Source organism: Callithrix jacchus, chromosome 15 (genome assembly GCF_049354715.1).
Source record: "Callithrix jacchus isolate 240 chromosome 15, calJac240_pri, whole genome shotgun sequence".
Taxonomy (NCBI): domain Eukaryota; kingdom Metazoa; phylum Chordata; class Mammalia; order Primates; family Cebidae; genus Callithrix; species Callithrix jacchus.
Window position 1 is genome coordinate 96206530 of NC_133516.1, and position 21753 is coordinate 96228282.

General features: G+C 36.0%; 1 long non-coding RNA gene and 1 pseudogene across 7 annotated transcripts in view; one reads left to right on the forward strand and one right to left on the reverse strand.

Annotated features, from left to right (window-relative positions):
• The window catches only part of LOC108588360 (uncharacterized), a 300827-nt gene that overhangs the window by 81225 nt on the left and 197849 nt on the right, over positions 1-21753 (reverse strand). For 4 of the 7 annotated variants that reach the window (XR_013527706.1, XR_013527709.1, XR_013527705.1 and 1 more), the window contains exons 6-7: positions 20995-21131; positions 20463-20557 (exon numbers count right to left, since the gene is read on the reverse strand). The exons of 1 other annotated variant lie outside the window; for it this stretch is intronic. This is a non-coding gene — a long non-coding RNA (uncharacterized LOC108588360). The remainder of the gene's footprint in view (positions 1-20462; positions 20558-20994; positions 21132-21753) is intronic. 2 more of the 7 variants (XR_013527708.1, XR_013527707.1) reach the window with 1 other exon arrangement.
• Positions 17938-18516, forward strand: LOC100401822 (dickkopf-like protein 1 pseudogene; annotated as a pseudogene).

The window sequence follows — 21753 nt, forward strand, 5'->3', positions numbered from 1 at the left end:
GGCATTTCTTAGTCAGAGATCAGGTAATAAAGGATATTCTAGTCACATTAAGTGTAGCAGATATGTTATAAAAGATTACTTAAATGTGTAAACTTTTATATGTTCCAATGTTATACTTTATCCTCACTAAATACTTAAGGAAATGAAGCACCTAATGCACAGGTGAACAAATGGAAGCTCAGAGGCATTTCATGATTTGCTTAAGGTCCCTAGATTTTTCAGTGTTGTAGTCACAATTTGAACCCAGGTCATAATGCAACAAACTTACACAAATATAACAGGATGACAGTCATTACTCTGTGTGTGTGTGTGTGGGTGTGTGCGCGCGCGCGCGCATGCGTGCATGTGTGTGTGTGTTCTTGAGAATAAGAGAGAATAATAGCAAAAAAAACAAAACAAAAACAAAAACAAAAAAAACAAAAACAAAACTTTGGATATTTTCTCTGAGCCCCTGTTTACCCCTTCTTATAAATAGTGGAAAAAACTAACTTCCTCAGTGAGATTAAGATAAAGGACACTCCTCATGTCTGGCCAAGAATGTTGACTGTTGGTCTCTCCCTGGAATTCACCAGCCTGTAAGGGGCACACACTTCTTCCTATTCTTGTCCTCTCTGCTCAAACGACAATAGAGCATGTTATTTTTCAACTCTTTCTCTCTGTATCCCAACTCAATTAATTTTGAATCATGAGGTTCTCCATGTAACTGGTTAAAGATCTCTTTCGTCCACATCTCTCCATGGGCAAGTCTCTTGCGTTACATTTAAAGGGAGAACTAATAAGAAGTAATATGTTAAATTCAAATAATAACTGTACTCTGCAATCCCATTTTTTGCCAATAAAGGCAACATTTTGATATATATATATTTAGTGTCACAGTCTTTAACATGACTCTGGAAAGCCACTACCTATTAATTAGAATTCTCACTCCAGTTGAAATCTATTTGTCAATTCTTCTCCAGGGCATTCATACTTTTCCTGTGAGGACCATCTTATTTTTACCTGCTTTAATGAGACATTCCACAAAGTACTTCAGTTTATTTTAACTTTTCACTACTAAATTCAGGTGACTTTCATTGGCTCTACCACCTGTTTTGTACTTAGCACATGCTAGCTCATGATGTGAGCTATATTTTCCAATTTATCTTTTCATTTCCTAGATAAATCCTAAGCCTATTCAGGGGAAGTCTAACCCTCTTGCTCTCTATAGCAATTTCTTTATAGCTCCAGAGACTGACATTCAAATCTCAAATACTACTCCCTAATATTAATGAGGGGATTCTTAAAAATCAACATGACATGATGTGAATATGTTAATTATGTGTTGAATCATGCTTTATCCATTTATACACACACACAAACACATTATATTTATATGCTAATCTATACAGTAAGTCACTACATACCTGGGTCAAGTCAGTCTACTTAAAGTTGGTTTTCTTTCCTAACTGTAAGATGAAAATATTAATGACTCACATTTTCCAGATTTCATGAGAATGGTACAGAGATTAGGGATTTTCTGAAATATTTTGTGTTCTGCAAAATGAGGCTGTTTAAATAATCACAAATCTTTGTCATTTATTAAACTATTAGGAGGCTAATGCTACCTATGAAGGACTAATATGTAAGCTAATTCATCAATGAATTTAACATAAGAGCTAATTGGTCAATGAATTTAATATGTTTTAGAAATCTAAAAATTTAGTCAACATAAGGTTTATCATTGCAATAACTCCTTCCTCAGTGGTTGTCTTTGTAAATAGACCTATTACATTTATTTGAACTCTTTTATAGAGTTTCTATGGAATGGAGAATTTATTCTTTAATTTGCATTAGAACAGAATGAAAGGAATTTGTGCCATAAAGGCATAATGGGGTGCATTTTTATGTGTTGACAGAATCAGCTTCGGCATCTAGAATCTAGATAATATTTAATATGCAAAGTTAACAGCAAATAGAAGAAACAAAAATAGTTAATATCACCCTTGTTATATTTAACTTGTATATTTACCCTCCTCCTCGTGACATAAATTCTTCTAGTGCAAACATTGAAGAAATGCTGGCCAAAGTTAACTCTATAGCTGGCAACCCAGCAGAGTAATCTCCCATAATTGTTTTAATCCAAAACTAAGCAAATTTATAATGTAATATCAAAAAGAAAAAAAAAAGAATTTTAAAGCACAGCTGAAAAATTACAGAAGCTTCCCACTAGGTCCATGAAACTTAAATGTTTTTGGAGCATGACCATATGGACACATAGAAAAACACTGGCAAACTCAAGAGAACCTCAATAAACCCTTACAAGTTGGGTTAGAGAAGTTGGGGTAAAGGTAATATCTTTTGTCATATGAAGAAAATTTTTTAGCAAGACCTAAATCACTTACTTATTCATAAATGTATGATCTGCTTATTTCTGGGTCTAATATTCACCTGCCTCTGAGGTGTTACCTTGCGCCTCTTTGCCTTCTTTTTAGCAGCTTTTAAATTATTTTCTCACCTTAATTGTCCAAACCAGCCCTCACCCTTCTGAATATGAAAAAAGTGTGCTAAGTGTAATCAAAGTCATTCTGTTGTTAAAATGTTCTCAGTCTATCCTTCCTCCATTTCTTCCCTCCATTTCAATGCAATTACCTTTTATAGCTACAGTTAGCTTCCATGGAGTACCTACCATGTGGCAAGCATTCTGAGTACTTTACACAGACTCACATCTTCACATGCATATAAGTAAGTATATTACATACACATGCACCTACTCTAATAAACATATGTGTATAATCACATACACAATTATAATCACATACATTGACTCAATCACATACTGATAAACATGGCATGCAAACGTATACATGCTCAAAGAAATATATATGCATTCAGATGGTCACATACACAATAACATGAACAGACACAATCACACACACATATACAATCATACGTACACACAAAATCACACATTTATGTGGAATCATTTACTTATACATGGTCACATACACAATCACATGCAATAAACATTACATCCTCCTATAAATCCTGTAAGTTTGGGTCCCATTATTATCACCTTCATTTTTTCAAATGAGGTACAAAAAGTTGTACAAAATTACACTGTTTGTAAATTATAAAGCCTATATTTGAAATGTGAGGAGTCTGACTCCAGAGTCCATGTTCTTAATGAAAATATTATATCTTTTGGCACCAAAACATTTTCTTTAGTGTTTAATACTAATAACTGATTTCCCTGTCCACTACTCTGTTTTAAGCCTATAATAATTCATAATCTGCATTATCTTTCTAACCATGTTGTTCTGTTCCAAATTATGACTTCAAGAGATGATTCCATGGGTCTAAATATAATTTCCTGTATATATTTCCCTGCATTGGTAAAGAAAGTATATTTTCTCCATTATTACAAATTCATATAAATTAATATGAAGGTTAAATTTTTATTGATTTATTTATTTTGAGACAGAGTTTTCTTCTTGTCAACCAGGCTGGAATGCAATGGCACAATCTCAGCTCACTGCAACCTCCGCCTCCCAGGTTCAAGCAGTTCTCCTGCCTCAGCCTCCCAAGTAACTGGGATTACAGAAGCCCACCACCATGTCCAGCAAATTTTCTGTACTTTTGGTAGAGATGGGGTTTTACCATGTTGGCCAGGCTGGCCTCGAACCCCTGACCTCACATGATCCACCCGCCTCAGCCTCCCAAAGTGTTGGGATTATAGGCGTGAGCCACCATGCCTGGTCCAAATATTTTTAAGTTAATATTTTACAAATTTCTAAATATTAAATGTAATTATGTGTCCCCATGTTATTGCTTCTTTCATTATATTCTAGCTTCATCTTTTTCCTTTTCTCATTTCATTCTATCATTTGTGGTACTCTCCCTCACTTTTTGCATCCCATTTCTCAGAGTCTCTCCTCTTTCTTTTACTCAAGCACAGGAACATAGAACAAATGATATTGTCTCAAAGGGATCATGTCCATCCTGAATGTTTGGATTCTGTATCTGGACTGACTGATCAACAGTGACAAGAAAAACCAGACCAACCAGTCCCTGGAACATGTAGTCTGGTTATTAGACTAAACATTTTTAACACGCACCTTTAACATTTTTTAATTATTTTTCAATTTTATTTTTTGATTGACATATAATGGTACTATTCATGGGATACAGAGTGATGCTTTGATACACATAATATAAAGTGATGTGATTAAGAGTAATTGTATGTTCATCACTGAAACACATCATTTCTTTGTGTTGGGAATTTTTAAAGATCCTGCTTATTCATTAACTTGTTAATTTACTTGTTTGTTTCAATTTTACTTATGTATAAATTTACCAAATGTTAGAATATTGTATAGGCAATGCTTTAGAATATGTTTTCTAGCAATAACAAATTATATAAATTTTTAAAACCCTGTTCATTGAGGAAGGAAAACACGTATTTTGTGAGAGCAAGAAGCTATCATATGACCGATTTGTAAACTTAGAGAAATACGAAAAAGCACAAGTCCATGCTCAGTTTCAGCTGTTTCTCAGAAATGTACAATCCTGTAAAAATAGACAATAAGCTCAAGCAATATTATTCAGTTCATCTTCCAGTCCTCCTCTCAAGATCCCATTTTATAGACTAAGAAATCAACATGCTGATGACCATATACCCCGTTAATTTTTTTTAATTTAAAAAAAATCTCAAATATTCATTTCATTATAGACTAAATTTCTTCCATGAAACTTACAAAGAGAATCCTGCCTTAAAATAATTGCCAAGATCCACTTTCTCTAAGAAAAAAATCTACCTGTATTTAACTGAAAAGAAATATATATTTACATAAAATTAATATTATATTCTAACTATTAAATCTGTAAATATAGATGCCCTGGTACTTACAGAAACATCAACAAAGCCCCACAATAAATCTTAAAATAAATAACTAACTAATATTTACCTGCAACAAATGTACCATACAAAGGACAAATTACACTGAAAAATTTTAACTGCTGCATTTATTGGTATGCTTTTTCTTAGACAATAAATGCATATAACTCCAGAAATATAAGATTTTCTTCTATTCATGTGAAAATGATATTCCCTACTATTGATTACACAGTGGTGTTTTGGGTTCTTTTCCTTGACTCACTTCTCTTGACAATTGGTTAAAAAATATTTTCTTGGCAAGCATCTGCCTACTTTAGGAAATTTCATTTCCTCTGTAGTTGAAGTCATAAATGTAAAGATCTTTCATAAAGGAAAACCCACTCTCCGGGGCATGTATGTATAAACCCAAAAATGTTGGTGCCACTGAGCATCAAAATAGTAGTTAATTCTGTGTTATACTAACTGATGTTTTGATACTATTTCTAAGAACTCTAATGTTGTTTGAAATGTATGTTTATTACCCAGATGCATTTACCAGAGAATTAAAGTCATATATGTATTTTTTTTCCAAGTATAAACCAAAAATAAAATCCTAAGCCCCTCAACTGACTAAACAGACCAACTCTTGGCCAAGGAGACCCTAGAGAAACCTTACAAACTGAATTCCTGGCCATGATGGGAAGAGAGGTCAGCCTGTATCCTTACATCCCATTCCTTTTGGAGTTTGGCCACAACTAATGAGCATTAAGGTTGAAAGAGACATCTTAAGACTGACAAAACAGACTCTTTGTGGCAATAAGATACCAAATTATCAACAAAACCTAAGACCATGCAAGGCAAAGTTTAAGTCACACTCTACAAAGGACAAAATCTTAATTTTTAAAAAAATTAATTCTATATAATGTGGCTTACTTTTTGAACTTGCTGTAGTATAGCATCACATGACACCAGGGCCTGAAGGAAATCAAACCTCTTATCCCTAAATTTATTTATTTGACATATTTTAAAATGGTTCTGCAAAGCCATCTTTTGTGAGGGAAATTTCCATCTGTGCATCTGTGGAGAACCTCCATGAAAGCAGCCATGCCTTCCCTTTCTAGGCCTTTTTTTTGGATTTAGGAGAGATCAGAATTCTCCTCTCGGAATCTCTAGTTGAGATTCTGACACATTTATGGTCTGAAAAGGGACATTCACCATCTATTCTCTCTGAGGGCTGCTACCTATGAGACTTCATCTAGGTAATAAGGTCCTTGTCCACCCCCTACCCCCAGTCCCCTTATTTAACTCAAGCATTCCTTTATATTGACTTCAAGTCTTTATACAATAGCTTACCTCTCTCAACCAATTGTCAACTAAAGAATGCCTTTTAAGGCCATTCTTCCAGATGATCCACATTTTTTTGGCTGAACCAACTTATACTTTCCATGTATTGATTTATGTCCTTGTTTGTATCTCTTGTTGTTATAGGAAAGGGGTCCCTATCCAGACCCCAAGAGAGGGTTCTTGGATCTCGTGCAACAAAGAATTCAGGGCTAGCCATAGAGTAAAGGGAAAGCAAGTCTATTAGGAAAGTAAAGGAATAAAAGAATGGCTACTCCATGGATAAAACAGCCATGAAGGCTGCTGTTTGCCCATTTTTATGGTTATTTCTTGACTGTATGCTAAACAAGGGGTGGATTATTCATGCCTCTTCTTTTATACCATATAAGGTAACTTCCTGATGTTGTCATGGCATTTGTAAACTGTCATGGTGCTGGTGGGAGTGTAGCAGTGAGGACCACCTGAGGTCCCTCTCATGGCCATCTTGGTTTTGGTGGGTTTTGGTGGGTTTCTTTATTGCAACTTGTTTTATCAGCAAGGTCTTTGTGATTTGTATCTTGTGCCAACCTCAAATCTCATCCTGTGACGTAGAATGCCTAACCATCTGGGAATACAGCCCAGTAGGTTTTAGCCTTATTTTACCTAGGTCTTATTCAAGGTGGAGTTGCTCTGGTTTATGTAACTGGACTGTGGGACAGAACAGAGATCAGCTACCTCTCCTGATGGGATGTGCCTGAGGTTCTTGGGCTCTCACTCACCCAAGAATGGGGTAAGGGCCCTGGTGGGGCAGTGAACTCGTTCAAGAAAATATCAGACACAAATAGTTTGCAGAGAGCAACTTATTAGGCAGAGAGAGAAGTAGAGAGCGCTCCCTTGCTGTTGTGGGAGGGGATCCCAAAGAGGGAAATCTGCACAGAGAGAGAGAGAGAGAGAGAGAGAGAGAGAGAGAGAGAGAGAGAGAGAGAGAGAGAGAGAGAGAGAGAGAGAGAGAGAGAGAGAGAGAGAGAGAGAGAGACAGCTGCCACGCTGACATGGGAGGGGATCCAGAGAAGGAGTCTGCACAGGTAAGGTGCAGTGGAGTTTTAACTTTGCAGTTATTCCCGCCCCATTCATGTTCTTGTCTAGTGAGAGGAGTTTTTTAAAACTTCCTCTGGAGTGATTGATCTTTGACTCTGATGCTGGATTGGCTGTCTGGACTACAACAGAGCCCTTCCTTCCAGGGCTTTTGGCTGTCTATTTAAACAACGGAGCATACCTGAAATTTTACCTAGCTCATGTTGGGGAAAGTCAGACAAAGAATCTAGGTTTCCAGATGGGGAGGTGAATGGAGGCATGGTGATGGGAAGTTCTTGCCTTTGAAACCATGCCCCTGTGGACCCAGGAAGAGAAGTTAACATAGTCCCTCAGTTTAGACACCTCTGATACCATCACCATAAAATGTATAAAAACAAAACTATAACCTGATTGACTGGGGACCCCTTATTCAAGGTTTCTTGGGTTTATGTTTTCTCTGGGCTGTGGTAATGAGTACTGGCTCAGAAAAATCTCTTTAAATATTTTACAGAGTTTCTTTCCAATTAGCACAAGACTTATTTTAAATTTTTAAACATTTATTTTCATAAAATTAATACAATTCTCTTTGTTTAAAATTTGAAAGTACTAAAAAACAAAGGTAATATAATAAAATCATCCACTTTCCCATACTAAAGAAGTTAGTGTTATCATTTAAATGGATTTACTTCTGAATATATATTATGACACAATGTATCTCCTAAAAATAGAAAAGGCAACACAAAAGCTAGGGAATTGTCAAAAAGTCCAAAAGCAAATACAAAAAAACTATGCAATAGTTTCCACATATATGTTATTTGTTTCCACATAAGTTTCCACATATATGTTATTTGAGCACTCAGAACATGACCTTGACAAAATATCTCTTTTTAGTCACTAATTTCAACTTTCTTCCTCTTCAAACTTTTGTAAGACTTTCTGAAGAAAAACTAGTAGAAATTAGAAAAAGATTTGTAAGTCAAAAAAAGAAATTGAAGAAATCGGCATGAATGAAGCCAAGAGAGTTCACAGACTAAATAATCTATCTCTAGATTAAAAAACAAAAAATTTGCATCATTTATCCTGAAGTAATTATTCTGAGTTACTTAAGCAGACAACTCCTTACCGTTTACATCTTGCATCCAATTTTCTCTTAATGCTGATAATTTCTTAAAGGTTCATTGCCTAAAAGCTCAAGGTAAAATCTAGACTGAAATTTAATCATATTAATATTTCCAGGTGCTATAATATTCGAGTTGTGTGTGACTATTCAACAAGAGGCTGCCTACTTTATAATCATTTTGAAATCCCTTCAACTATTTTTAACAAGAGAGGCATTTAGCTACTGCTGGCATGGCAGCTTCATGGCTGTATACTAAGCAATGGAGCACCATGGCCCACAGTAGGCAATAGAGCTGACTATGTACAATATGTCAAAGGTATGGCCCACAGTGACCGGCACACAGTAAGTGCTTAGTAAATTCAGTTCCTATTTCCTTCTTTCACAAAATAGATTTGACTTTTATTAGCAAAGCCTGATTTTCCTATCTGATGCTTTATTCTTTTCATCTAGTGCAATGCCTGTCACAAAGTAAGATATCAATATACAAACATAATTGGTCAATAAAAGAACAGAAAATCAAACACTGCATGTTCTCACTTATAGGCGGGTGTCCAACAACGGGAACACATGGTCACACAGAGGGGAGCATCACATACTGGGGTCTCTTGCCGGGGGGCTGGGGAGGTTAGGGAGGCATGGGGAGAAATGCCATGGGGAGAAATGCCAGATATAGGAGGGAGACAACATTGTTGCATAGGTATCAAATTGCCATGTATGTACCTATGCAACAATCCTGCATTATCTGCATATGTACCCCAGAACCTAAAGCACACAAAAAAATAGGCATCTAGGAATTTAACTTTAGAAATCTTTACTTTTTAAAGTCTCTTCCATGTATCTTCAAAAGCATTAGAATTTGCATTTTGCTACTTAATAAAATTATTTGTTATTTTGAACAGAAATGTATTTAAATCTACTGCCATGAAATAAATTGATTGTATAGGAAGATGTACCATGTTTGCACTAAGCGTTCAGGTCCTCTCAGAACTCCATCACATATACCTGTGGCATGTGCCCCTGAGTTGAAGATATCTGACAGATTTTTAATGAAATTAATAAAAATATTACTTGCTAACTTTAAAAAAATCAAAATAATCTCAAATTTTCAAAAAAACTATCTTTGTCAACAGAGCAAGAAATGATTAAAGATTTACCTATTGACCAACCCAAATGAATGCAAGGCCTTTAATGATGAAAATAGATATCTTTTTTTAAAAGCCTATCCTCACTCTGACAGTGGTCTACATCAGAACATTGGACAGGGTGCCCCAAATCCACAGTGGGAATCTAAATTGCACTTTTATAAATTTGAAGGCTTATAGCAATTTGTTCTCAGGCAATCTTTGACACCGCTGCATTCACCTAATAATTTCACAGCAGAAAACACCAGCCTGGTAACAACATATTTCAATGAGTTTTGATTGAATAACTCTCCTTCTTGGAGCAAGCTGTAATAGCTTCTACATTAGGTAGCAAATGGCTTTTGATGCTAAGCCAAAGAAAGTGTTATCAAGGAATAGAGGTAATGCATATTTTGGGAAAATCCATCTACCACATTAGAGTAATCTTCTAAATCTCAGTTCTAGTCATGTCATATTCATGTTTAAAAACTTCAGTGACTCCTCTTCATCTAACAAATAAGTCCAAAAATAAAGTATGTGTTAGGATAGTTCAGGAGCACATAAAACTGATACCTGACTATTAAGGATTAATAAAACAGTGATTTTTTTTCACATATCATGAAGTCAGAAGTTAGTAAAAGAAAGGTAGTTTGGCTCCAAAACATGAAGGAGATTAAAGGTTTTTTCTATTCATTCATATGAAACTTGTTTTCATGTTTGTTTTGCTATGATTGCAAGGTTGCTATTGTCTTCATCACTGCATTTACAATTCATGCAAGAAAAAATGGAAGAGACCTGCATGCTGCCCAGGAATCTTTCCTGCTGCATTCATTTCTCCACCACCCAAGGACTGCTGCATATGGCATGTATTTAAGCCTCCATGCCACAGCTGATGACCTTGCTTCGTATTTCATTGAGACACCCGAAGCAAGTAATAGAAAATGTCAATGAGCTTCCATCATTACATTTATTCCTACCAGCTTCAACACTGTATTTTGCCAAAATGTTTTCTTGTTTACAAGATCTCACTTCATCCCATTCATGAGGATGTTCTCTATCTCTGATTATTTCCAATCAGAAAGCAAACATGCTGTCATTTCTCTACCTTGGTTTTTTTTAAAAAAACAAGCAACAAAAAAAAACTCAAGTCCATAGCTCTTTTTATTTATAGCACATTTCTTCAAAGAATGGCTTGTATATTATAACTGCTTTCAACATTTTGTACTCATTTTCTCTTGACAACAATTAAACCAGGTTTCAAGTTTCACCACACCAACAAAATGCTTCTTGCCAAGCTCATCAGTGATCTCCACATTGCCAAATCCAGTAGACATTTTCAATTGTCTTTTCACTTGTGTTGTAAGTAAACATTTGAAATAGTTATTCTATCTGCATTGAAACTTTCTTCACTTGACATCCAGAATTCCCACTCTCTTCATTCTCCTCTTATGTCTCTTGCAGATCCTTCTAAATCTCCTTTGCTAATAAATACCCTCTCTCCAACTTGAACTCTTGACTTGGGAAAGTTGCAGGACTTAGCTTAATCTCTTGACTCTCTCTCCCTCTCCCTCCCCCTCTCCATCTCCCTCTTCTTTTCCCTCTCCCTCTCCCTCTCCCCTTTTCTCTCTCACTTCCCATCTCCCTTTCCCTCTCCCTCCCACTCCCCTCCCCCTTTCACCTCTCCTCCCCCTCCTCCTTTCCTTTCTCCCCTCTCCCTCTTCTCTCTTCATCTTCACCAAATCCTGTGATTATCTTGTGCAGTTTCAACGCTTTAAATCATCTTGTGTAGTCTCAGTGTCTTTATGCTAACAGTACCAAATACCTATCTCCAATAAAGATTTTTCTCCTGTCTAAACCCAAATGCTACTTTGACACCTCTACATGAATGTCTAATAACTCTCAAATTTTCAAGTCACAAACCAAATTTCTGACTTCTATACCCATTAGGAAAACAACAAAACAGAAAACCCATTTTCTCCCACTTTTTCATCTTGGCTTCTCAATTAATATAGTCATAATATTTTATCATTAGCTTAGGATAAACTCTAGGCATTTTCAAGTCCTAGGTTTTTGTGACATTTTAACAGGTAATCTTCCAGCAAACCTGTCTTCAAAATACAGCATACCCAGACCCTGACCACTTCTCCCACCTTCCTATTACTACCTTGTGTTGAGCCACTATCATGTCTCACCTGAGGACTCTAACACCTTTTAACTTGCTTCCCTGGCATCAACCTTGACCCTTAACAGTCCACTATCAATGCAACAGCTAGAGAAATCCTGTTAAAAGCCATGTCAAAGCTTGTCATTTCTAGGCTTAAAATTTCTAATGGCTTTCACTCTCACAGAGTAAAATGCCTACAAGATTCTAGAACATCTACCTCTTGTTAATTCTTCTCTGCCTTCTTTTCCTACTCTGCTTACAATTCCTTGAATACAGTAAGCATATTCTTGATTCACTTTTAGTACCTCCTCTCCCTCATGCCCTGAATTCCCTCTCCCCAGAAATCAACAGGGTGCACTTTCTTAACTTTAAGTCTTTGATCAAATGTTCTTTCAATGAGGTCCACTCTTACTGTTCATCCTATTTAAAGTAAACATTTTTTCTGTTTGATATTATTTCCAGGTTACTTATATTTATTATATATTTTGTATGGTTCTTTTTCCGATGTATTGAATGTCATCTCTTTACTCCATTAGAAAATTAAGTTTATCCACATCAGAGATTGTGTCTGGTTTTTTTTTTTTTTTTGAGTTGGAGTCTCATTCTGTCACGCAGGCTGGAATGCAGTGGCACGATCTCGGCTCACTGGATCCTCTACCTCCCTGGTTCAAGCAATTCTGCCTCAGCCTCCTAAGTAGCTGGAATCACAGGCATGCACCACCATGCCCAGCTAATCATTTTGTATTTTTAGTAGAGACAGGGTTTCACCATATTGGCCAGGCTGGTCCCAAACTCATGACTTTGTGATCCACCTGCCTCAGCCTCCCAAAGTGCTGGGATTACAGGCTGAGCCACCATGCCAAGCCGTGTCTATTCTTTTCATTTTGTTTTATTACAGCATCTCCAGTGCCTGACTTAAGAAAAATAGTAAGAAATGCTTGTTCAAATACACAAAAAAATGTAAAATATTGTGTAACATCACTACCCCCAGAAGCCTTGAAAAATGTACATTTTTCTTGGGTACATAATTTCAGTGAACAGAAATGGGGTTCCATTTATCAGAAAAACAATTAAAATGGATATTGGGTACATTGCCAATGGAACCTTCCACACACAGTATTCAAACAAATAGCCCAAGCCTATACCTGTTAGCCTCTTTTCCCGTCACTTACACAACAGAACTATTTCACAGCACAATAAATAATTTTTTTATCTTTCTTAGTATTTGCTCAGGTTCTTTTCTGAAATTCATTCTCTGGGCACCTACCTAAAGAAATAGTCTATCTTACATGGCATTCTACATTATTTCTTCCACGGAACTCGTGGACCCATGTCAAGTTTCACCTTTTCCAGAAAGCCTGCCCATTCCCTCCATGGGCTTTTGTTTTTTTTGTTTTTTTTGGTTTTTTTTTGAGACAGAGTCTCACTCTGTCTCCAGGATGGAATACAGTGGCGCCATCTTGGCTCACTGCAATCTCCACCTCTCGGGTTCACAAGATTCTCCTGTCTCAGCCTCCCTCCTCAGTAGCTGAGACTACAGTGGCATGCCACCACACCCAGCTAATTTTTGTATTTTTAGTGGAGACGGAGTTTCACCATATTGGCCAGATGGTCTTGACCTCTGGACCTTGTGATCTGCCATGGGCCTTTAAATGAAATCATTTACCTGTTTCTATTATTGTACCCACAGTTCTATATTTGTTATTTCTGATTATTCAATTGTTAGTTGGAAAGTTCCATACATGCAGAATCTCCTTTTTATTAATTTCTTAATTTTATTTTTTTAAATAATTTTTCTATTTGTGCCTTCATTTTTCTCCGAAATTAATTAATGCACACTGCGAAACAGTACATTTTTCAAAAATATCACTCGGGGTTATTCCTAAGTCTCACAGAGTTTGAATATAAATTTCACCTTTCAGGGTGGTTTAAAGGCTTTAAAGTAACAGAGAAACCATTGTTTTATTTGCCTTAGTCACATCTTAAAACCAGCTCAGAGATTTCACTCTCCCCAAATTCCCATTGCTTTTCCTCATTGATTATTATTGTCGCTTTCACCTCTACTTCTGCACTACTTCATCTTAGGCTCAAAGGCATGGCCTTAAAAAAAATCTGAGTTCACTGGACTAAGCTAGACAGAACTAGATTAGGCCAGGCAAGGTTGAACTAGGTATAATTTTTAAAAGAGCCTTGGGTTAGTTGGGTATGGAGCTAGTTATCCCAATACCATTTAACTAGCTTAGTCCCTAGTACATAATAATATCCAATAATTTTTATTAGATGAGTGACTGAATGAATAATTGAATGAAATTATATAGAACAAGAAACAGAGCCAAGTATACAGGGAAATTTAGGATATGCCAATAGTGACATTTCAAGGCCATAGTCATGAAATTGATGAAATTACAAATAAATATTAAAGCCATTCTTATGTCAAAATTCATTTATAATCATTTAAAATGAATTAAAGGACCGATGTGGTGCCTCACACCCATAATCCTAGTGCTTTGGGAGGTCAAGGCAGGGGGATCACTTGAGGTCCAGAGATTGATGGTGCATGCCTATAGTCCTACATGCTCAGGAGGTAGAGACAGCAGGATTGCTTGGTCCCAGTAGTTTGAAGCTGCAGTGAGCTATGATCCAGTTACTGCATACCAGCCTCCATGAAAATAACACAGAACATCATTCTCAGCAAACTGACACAAGAACAGAAAATGAAACACCACATATTCTCACTCATAGGCGGGTGATGAAAAATGAGAACACATGGACACAGGGAAGGGAGTACTAAACACTGGGGTATATTGGGGGGAAAAGGGGAGGGCTAGCCGGAGGGGGAGGTGGGGAGGGATAGCCTGGGGAGAAATGCCAAATGTGGGTGAGGGGAGAAAGGAAATAAAACACACTGCCATGTGTGTACCTATGCAATTGTCTTGCATGTTCTGCACATGTACCCCGAAACCTAAAATGCAATAAAAAATTAAATAAAAAAAAAAGAAAGTAACACAGTAAGACCCTGTCTCAAAAAAAAAAAATTAAAGAATTAAGGTAAAAAATAAAATTCTAAAATTAGAAGGAAAATATAAATGCATTTATATTACCTTAATACACAACCCAGTATCTGAAAGGAAAAAATTGAAAATTTTAATTATGTAAACATAAAATTTTTGATTAACCAAAATAAACAAAAAAAAACAAAAATACCAAAAATGTTTTCAAAAAATGTGCTTAAAGATTAAAAGACAAATGGAAAATGTTAGGGTGAAGGATGCAATATAGATTATGAAGATTTAATATATTCAGAGATCTTATAAAGATAAACACTAGTTCAAAAATTTTAAAAAGACATGAACAATTAACGAAATAAGAAATACAACTGTGCAATAAGAATGCAAACAACATCAGTTTTACTTGTAATGAAAAAATAGATAAAACAGTATCAGTTTATTAAACATTGACAAGATTGACCCTATCCAATTTGGGTATGTATACATAAATAAAGAGCAAAAAATCTATGTGCTGTTTGTGAGAATATAAATTTTTATGAAGTTTTTGGAAACTAAGCTGACAATAATGATTAAAGGATTTAGAAATGTTTTTCAACTTTAACCCAAATATTTCATTTCTAAGCATACATATGTGAAATATGCATGCGTGTCAATTACATATATGGGATAAATATGTAGTAGAATATTGCATAGCTACTAAAATGATATAGATCTACATTTTTATGTGTAAAAATACTCATAATGTTATGTTAAAAGTTTATAAAACTATACTCAGTAGTCAAATACTTTTTCATTATGTACAGCACTGTGCTAGGTGTCAGAGATACTGCAATAAGCTAACACACAAAAATCCTTGCCCTCATGAAGCTTATAGTCTAAAGGAGAGAAAGAAAAAAAATAAACAAAAGTATGAAGTATTTTATTAGAAAGTGTTAAGTACTACAAATAAAAATAAAAGAGAAAACAGAAATTGAAATTATTAGATTATCCCTAGAAGAACAATAAAATATGTTTAAAATGGCTATATATATGTTAGGGTCCTTTCTCCTTTATAACTTTTATATTATTTAATGTTTATAATTTGTTATATATATAGGAACCTTTCATTTCCTTATTTCATAAGGAGAAATGTGAATATAAAATACAAAAAAGTAAAATTTTCAAATGCGCTGTCACAGTTTTCCACAGAATTCAGGTTATATCAAAAGCAGCTGATTTTCTAAAAATAAGAGAAGTTTCAATAATTTTATGGGACTTAGGAAATAAATCTGGCAAAGAGTGACAGAACAGCAAATATTCCCAAACCATCCATTTTACCATGCTATTTTCTAACTGAAATTACTAATATCAATATTTCTAGTTTCTATTTATTGCAAATATCAACAATTGGTTCTATGGGAGTGGGAGGCTGGGGCAGGGAGAAGAGCCTTAATTTATATTATTTCCTGATTTCCATAGTATAAACAGTCTCATCATCCCCAGTTCCATGAAGATAGGAAGAGCTGTGCACAATAGAGTCCTGTGAACCAATTCAAACCAGCTCCATGATCCTATTGATCCATCCCCTTCATATTCTGTCCACTTCACATGTCTACTACATTTTCACAGTTTTTTTTGCCTACTCTACTCCTGCACTATTCCTATTCTACTTCACATTCTACTATGGCTCACGGGAATGCTCTGCCCAAGCTAGGTCAGAACACTCCTTACGTGCCGACCTTACGCCCTGTGTTCATGCTGTTTTCCTCATTGGGATTACCAGCCAACCTCCTGTCTATTTATATAATACCTACAGTTCCACATATTACTATAGTTCTAAGCTCCATTGAAACTAACCTTACACCACATAATACAGTTTTTTGGGACTCTCCATTTCTCAGTAATGTATCTTTTTTCAGAACTCCTTCAACTTATATTTTGGAAGCATTTATGTCAGGCACTGGGTTCAGAGTCTACATACAACAAACCAAACAACCACAGACCACGCTCTCATAAAACATACTTTTGAGACATTAATTAAGTAATCATGAAAATGTATGAGAAACAGACAAATGTTAAAAAGAATGCTAAGAGAACACAAGAGATGACTTGATTTCTTCTGTGAAACCATATCTTCTGCCACTGTGTGGTCTTTACCTTATTTCTGACAGTGCATTATGTTCCTCAATTTCACAGTACCCATAAGTGACATCTACAATAACTTTGCCTTGACTCAGCATTACCTCTACATTTAGTATGTTCTCAGACACAATGTTGGTGCTTAAAAAGAACATCTTGATTAAATTACACCTGTCAGAGCAACTGACAACACTATTAGGATGACAACAGAGACCAAGGATCTAAGACGATGTCCAGAGAAGAAAGCAGGCAAAAACAGGCTGACCAAGGGTTCTGGCCAGACCACGGACTAGGACTGAAGCAGAGAAGACTGTGTAGAGCTTCCCGTAGAGCCAGCAAGAAGAGGTTAATCAAAGACTGAAGGACACTGAGAGCAGCTGATAGAAGATCAAATTAAAGAAGGTCTCTACTTTCATACAACTTGCTTTCCAAATTCAGGAGCCTAAAGCAATCACTTTGATTTTCTTTCACAAAACAAGCATCCCCTCAAAATGGAATATTAACAAACTCACTTCACTCCATTAATGATAATGAAACAAAGGATTAGGAGCAATAGCAGGGTTTTAAACAATCAATAGGTGACTTCATATGCAGAAGTGTCTTTTCTGGAAATATCTATTGATTGGCCAAAGCAAGCCTTCTGACCTCTCCGACTCTCAGTCTCATCCTTAATGTCTGTTATGGTTTGATTTGGGAGAAATGAATGGTAGAAGTATTTGAAAAAAAAATTGTTAGTAAAACAACAAGAATAAAAAACTCTTGATATCTTAGTTACAAAAGAGAACCCCCAAAATCAGTGTGAAACATTGAGCTTCTCTTCTTACGCCATGTTTTTAGAAATACATAACATTAAAGTTGAGCTCATATGTAATATTTTCTTCCTACCTTGCAAATATCACTAAGACATTTTTATGTTTGGCAGTCCATGGGCGGCTGGAGTCCGGGAGTACAGTGAACGGGCTGTAGTCTAGCATAAAGGCGGAACCCAGAAGAAGGGGCGTGGCGTGGTAGAAGCCTCCCCGCCTGCCCCCGCAATGCGGCACCCACTAGTCCTGCCGCTGCTCCTCTCTGCCCTGGTGACCCCCTCCGCTGCAGCACCTATCCACGATGCTGATGCCCAAGAGAGCTCCTTTGGTCTTACAGGCCTCCGAAGCCTGCTCCAAGTCTTTAGCTGACTTTTCCTGAAACAGCAGGATGATCTGCTTTGGGGCATGGACAGCTTCTTCTCTGCCCTCATGGACTTCTGGGGCCTCCCTAGGAACTACCACCAAGAGGGGAACCAGGAGCACCAGCTGGGAAACAACACCATCTCCAGCCACCTCCAGATCGACAAGGTGACAGACAACAAGACAGGAGAGGTGCTGATCTCTGAGAAGGTGGTGGCATCCATCCAACTAGCAGAGGGGAGCTTCAAGGGTGACAGGAAGGTACCCAGGATGGAGGAGAAGGAGGCCCTGGTGCCAATCTGAAAGGCCATGAACAGCTTCCACACAGAACTCTGTCCCCAGGTGGCCTTCTGGATCATGAAGCTGCCATGGCAGAGGTCCCACCAGGATGTCCCAGAGGGTGGCCACTGGCTCAGCGAGAAGTGACACCGCCTGCAGGCCATCCGAGATGGGCTCCATGAGGGGACCCGTGAGGACGTCTTAGAAGAGAGGACCCAGGGCTTCTCCCACTCCAGGCTGTTCCCCCAAAAGACCCACTTACCCTACATCTTTAGGCCCTCCCAGCAGCTGTAGGGGTGGGGACCAGGGAGCACCTCCCTGTAGCCCCCATTAGATCCCACTGCAAGCACCATATGGAAATAAAAGTTCTTACTTACATCTAAAAAAAAAAAGACATTCCTAAAGAAAAATTATGTTAGTCTTAAGATAATCTAAGGCCACTATTCTTTATGGGTACACCACATTGAGGAACATGAGGTATTTAATGTCAGACTTTCAGATTATTCTGACTAACTCACCACTTTGCCCTTCATCTCTTCAAAACAACTATTTTGAGAACCTCTGATCCACAGCCAACAACATTCAAACGAAACTGTGGCTACATTGTCTAAATATCATCCTTCCACAATGCTCATATCAGCAAGCTACTTTAAACTACCACAACAATACAAATAATTTTGTACATTTTATGGTAAAAGTACAAAAGTTATAGTACCTTTTTTTAGTAACTCATCTTCTCTGGGGGAAGAAAAGCAATTTCTGCTACCAAAGAAAAAATTTGCTACCTGTATAAAGTATATAAAGCATTAATAACTTTGTAATGAAGTAAATATCTTCGATGTCTTTGATCTTTTTAATCTCACAGAAAACGAAACCAAATTTCAAGATCTATCATCATTTTCATACCAAATCAAACTTTTATTTATTAAAAAAATTGCTGAACATGAGTAGTGCCCTCAAGTGATTACAGTATTTTAACATGTGCCCTATACCCTTTCTTATCTTTTATTTATACACAGAAGAAATGTTTGGATTTCTGATACCAACATCTCAGCAGCAAACATCCTTCCCTTAATGAGCTCTTTCTGCTTTTTTTCAATATTTTAATCCTTAGTTATCAAAACTGTCAAATTTCCTGAGTTCTTTTAACACTTTTTGTGATACATTCAAGTTAAGATAAAAACCCACCCGCACTTAACACAAAATCTCTTGTCTCTCTGAATGAACGTCAATACATATATATATCCAATACAGCACAAATTTCATTGCTGAGTCTGAAAGGTTTAACTTCTATGAATCTATCTTAATTTGTTTCTGTTTTAGTTTATAGCAGTGGCTCTCAAATATTAATATATATATAAAATTACCTGTAAACCTTGTTAAAACACAGATAAGTGGGCCTCAACCTTAGAGTTTCTTATTGAGCACACATAGAGTAAAGCCCAAGATTTGCTTTCTAACAAGTTTCCAGATGATGCTGATGTTTCAGCTTGGGGCATCATGTTTTGGATCATAAAACTTACTAAGTCTTACAAACTTAGATAAGTACAGAATTCCATTCTAGGGTTACCTCTAATAGCTGCATTTGGTCAAATGACTCTTAGGATAAGTTCACAATAATAATCAAAATTCCAATCTGAGGATTAATTTTCATCTATTTTTTTCAGTCTTATTTGTACAGCCTGCAGGAATATTAAAAAATATTCAGCCCTATCATAAACACAGACACATCAAAGAACTTAATATTTCAATAAAAGAGGAATCATTGTGTGCACAGTTTGTTGGTCAAAGGTTAACAGCCAGAAGGCAGCATTATCACCTTTTTGCAGTAAAGAAATATAGGTGCTAATAGCTTAAGGGACTTACCTGATGTCATTTAAAAATTTTCAAGTGGTATTTAGAAGAGGATCTGATCAGCATTTTTAGTTCCTTATTTGTGGTAATAATCAAAAGGTAATGCTGTCTGTTTCTGGATGACAGAAGCAAAAATTTTATTTCTTATTTTCATACTTAAAAGGTGCTGTTTTAGAAATACTCTGTAAATTCTGAATGTTGATAATTTTATCTAACCCAGAAAGGGAAAATATTTATGCTTGCCACAGATATCATCCCCAATGGATAACAAAACGCGGTTGTGATAAAGTACTTGCTTGTACGAAACCTACAAATACACAAGGGCTTTCGATACATAAAATAAAGGGAACAAATGAATCTTCAAAGAGTGTTAGCCAAGCACCAACCTGGGGACCTAAATGCCTCATCTCTCACTCCCAACTTTTCTTCTGATGAGCTTTTAAGGAAGTCAGACCATCTCCCTGGACATAAGAACACTCATCTGTAAAAGAAGAAATATTGGAATAGAAGAGCTCTAAATTCACTTAAGCGATAAAGATGATCATATAGCAGTCAAGCAAAAATTTATCTCTTTTGCTTTTTATCAATTTTCTCATTTAGCTGAAGATAGCAATTAATCGCAGCTAAAGAGTAAATTTTTAAACGTATATTAATCTGGCCAGATAAGGATACTTAAAAACAGAGATTCACTTCTGCAGCAAAATGACTGATCCCGAAGTGAATCTTACAGTTAAAAATAAACAAGTAAATAAATGCATGCTGTTGAAATTACTGCACACTATAAGAATGATAGAGAACAAATGTATAATAAATGTTAAAACCCTACATGAGTTGCTATTATCATTGTTTGTTAACATTCATGGGCAAGTTTTTTTTCTCTAATAAACCATTAGGCTCTATTTTTAAATATTGCCTTACCTTTCATAGCTATCTCTCTCTTGCTCTTTCTCCCATACACATGCACAGAGCTTTCTATTTTTTTTTCATTAAGTCAGTTTCAAAATAAATGAAAAAAAGGTTTAAACTAAAATTACAGTCAGGGTCTGATTGCACCCCTGGAAAAAAATCAAAACGGGAAATTTAGGTCTCTGGGTAAACTTCGATAAAAGATACTCAGTAGGAGCCAAATAGCTCAAATATTTCTTAAGAATATAACATTGCCATTATATAAATAGATAATATTATCTCAGAAAAAATGTATTTCAAATAATGTTTCATAAAAACATTACATTGCTCTATCATTTGAATAGATAAATTAACATTCCATTTAATTTTTACTTTCGAAGTAGCATATCTATTTTGAACTCTAAGGCCAGAAATAATCACTAATGTTTCTCATTTTAAAAAGGTTTTTCAAATCTAAATATTAGTCAAAGACCTTGTTATTATGCAGTATGAAAATATGCAAAATAAATGTCTTTAAAATACTCATCAACCTCCACTGATTTCTACCACTCAGATGCCTGTTGGCCAACATCATTATACGAACAGAAGCAGTAAACCTGGATTAGAGAATTCTGCCTACTATTATGACTAGAGAAAAATTCAACTCACCATCCTAGAAAATTCCTCTCTACTTAACATTCTATTTGCTATTGTAAACATTTTTACTCTAAAAAGGAGTTTAGATTTTATGAAAACCTAAAACATTCTTGAGAGCAGTTAACTGTTCATCTT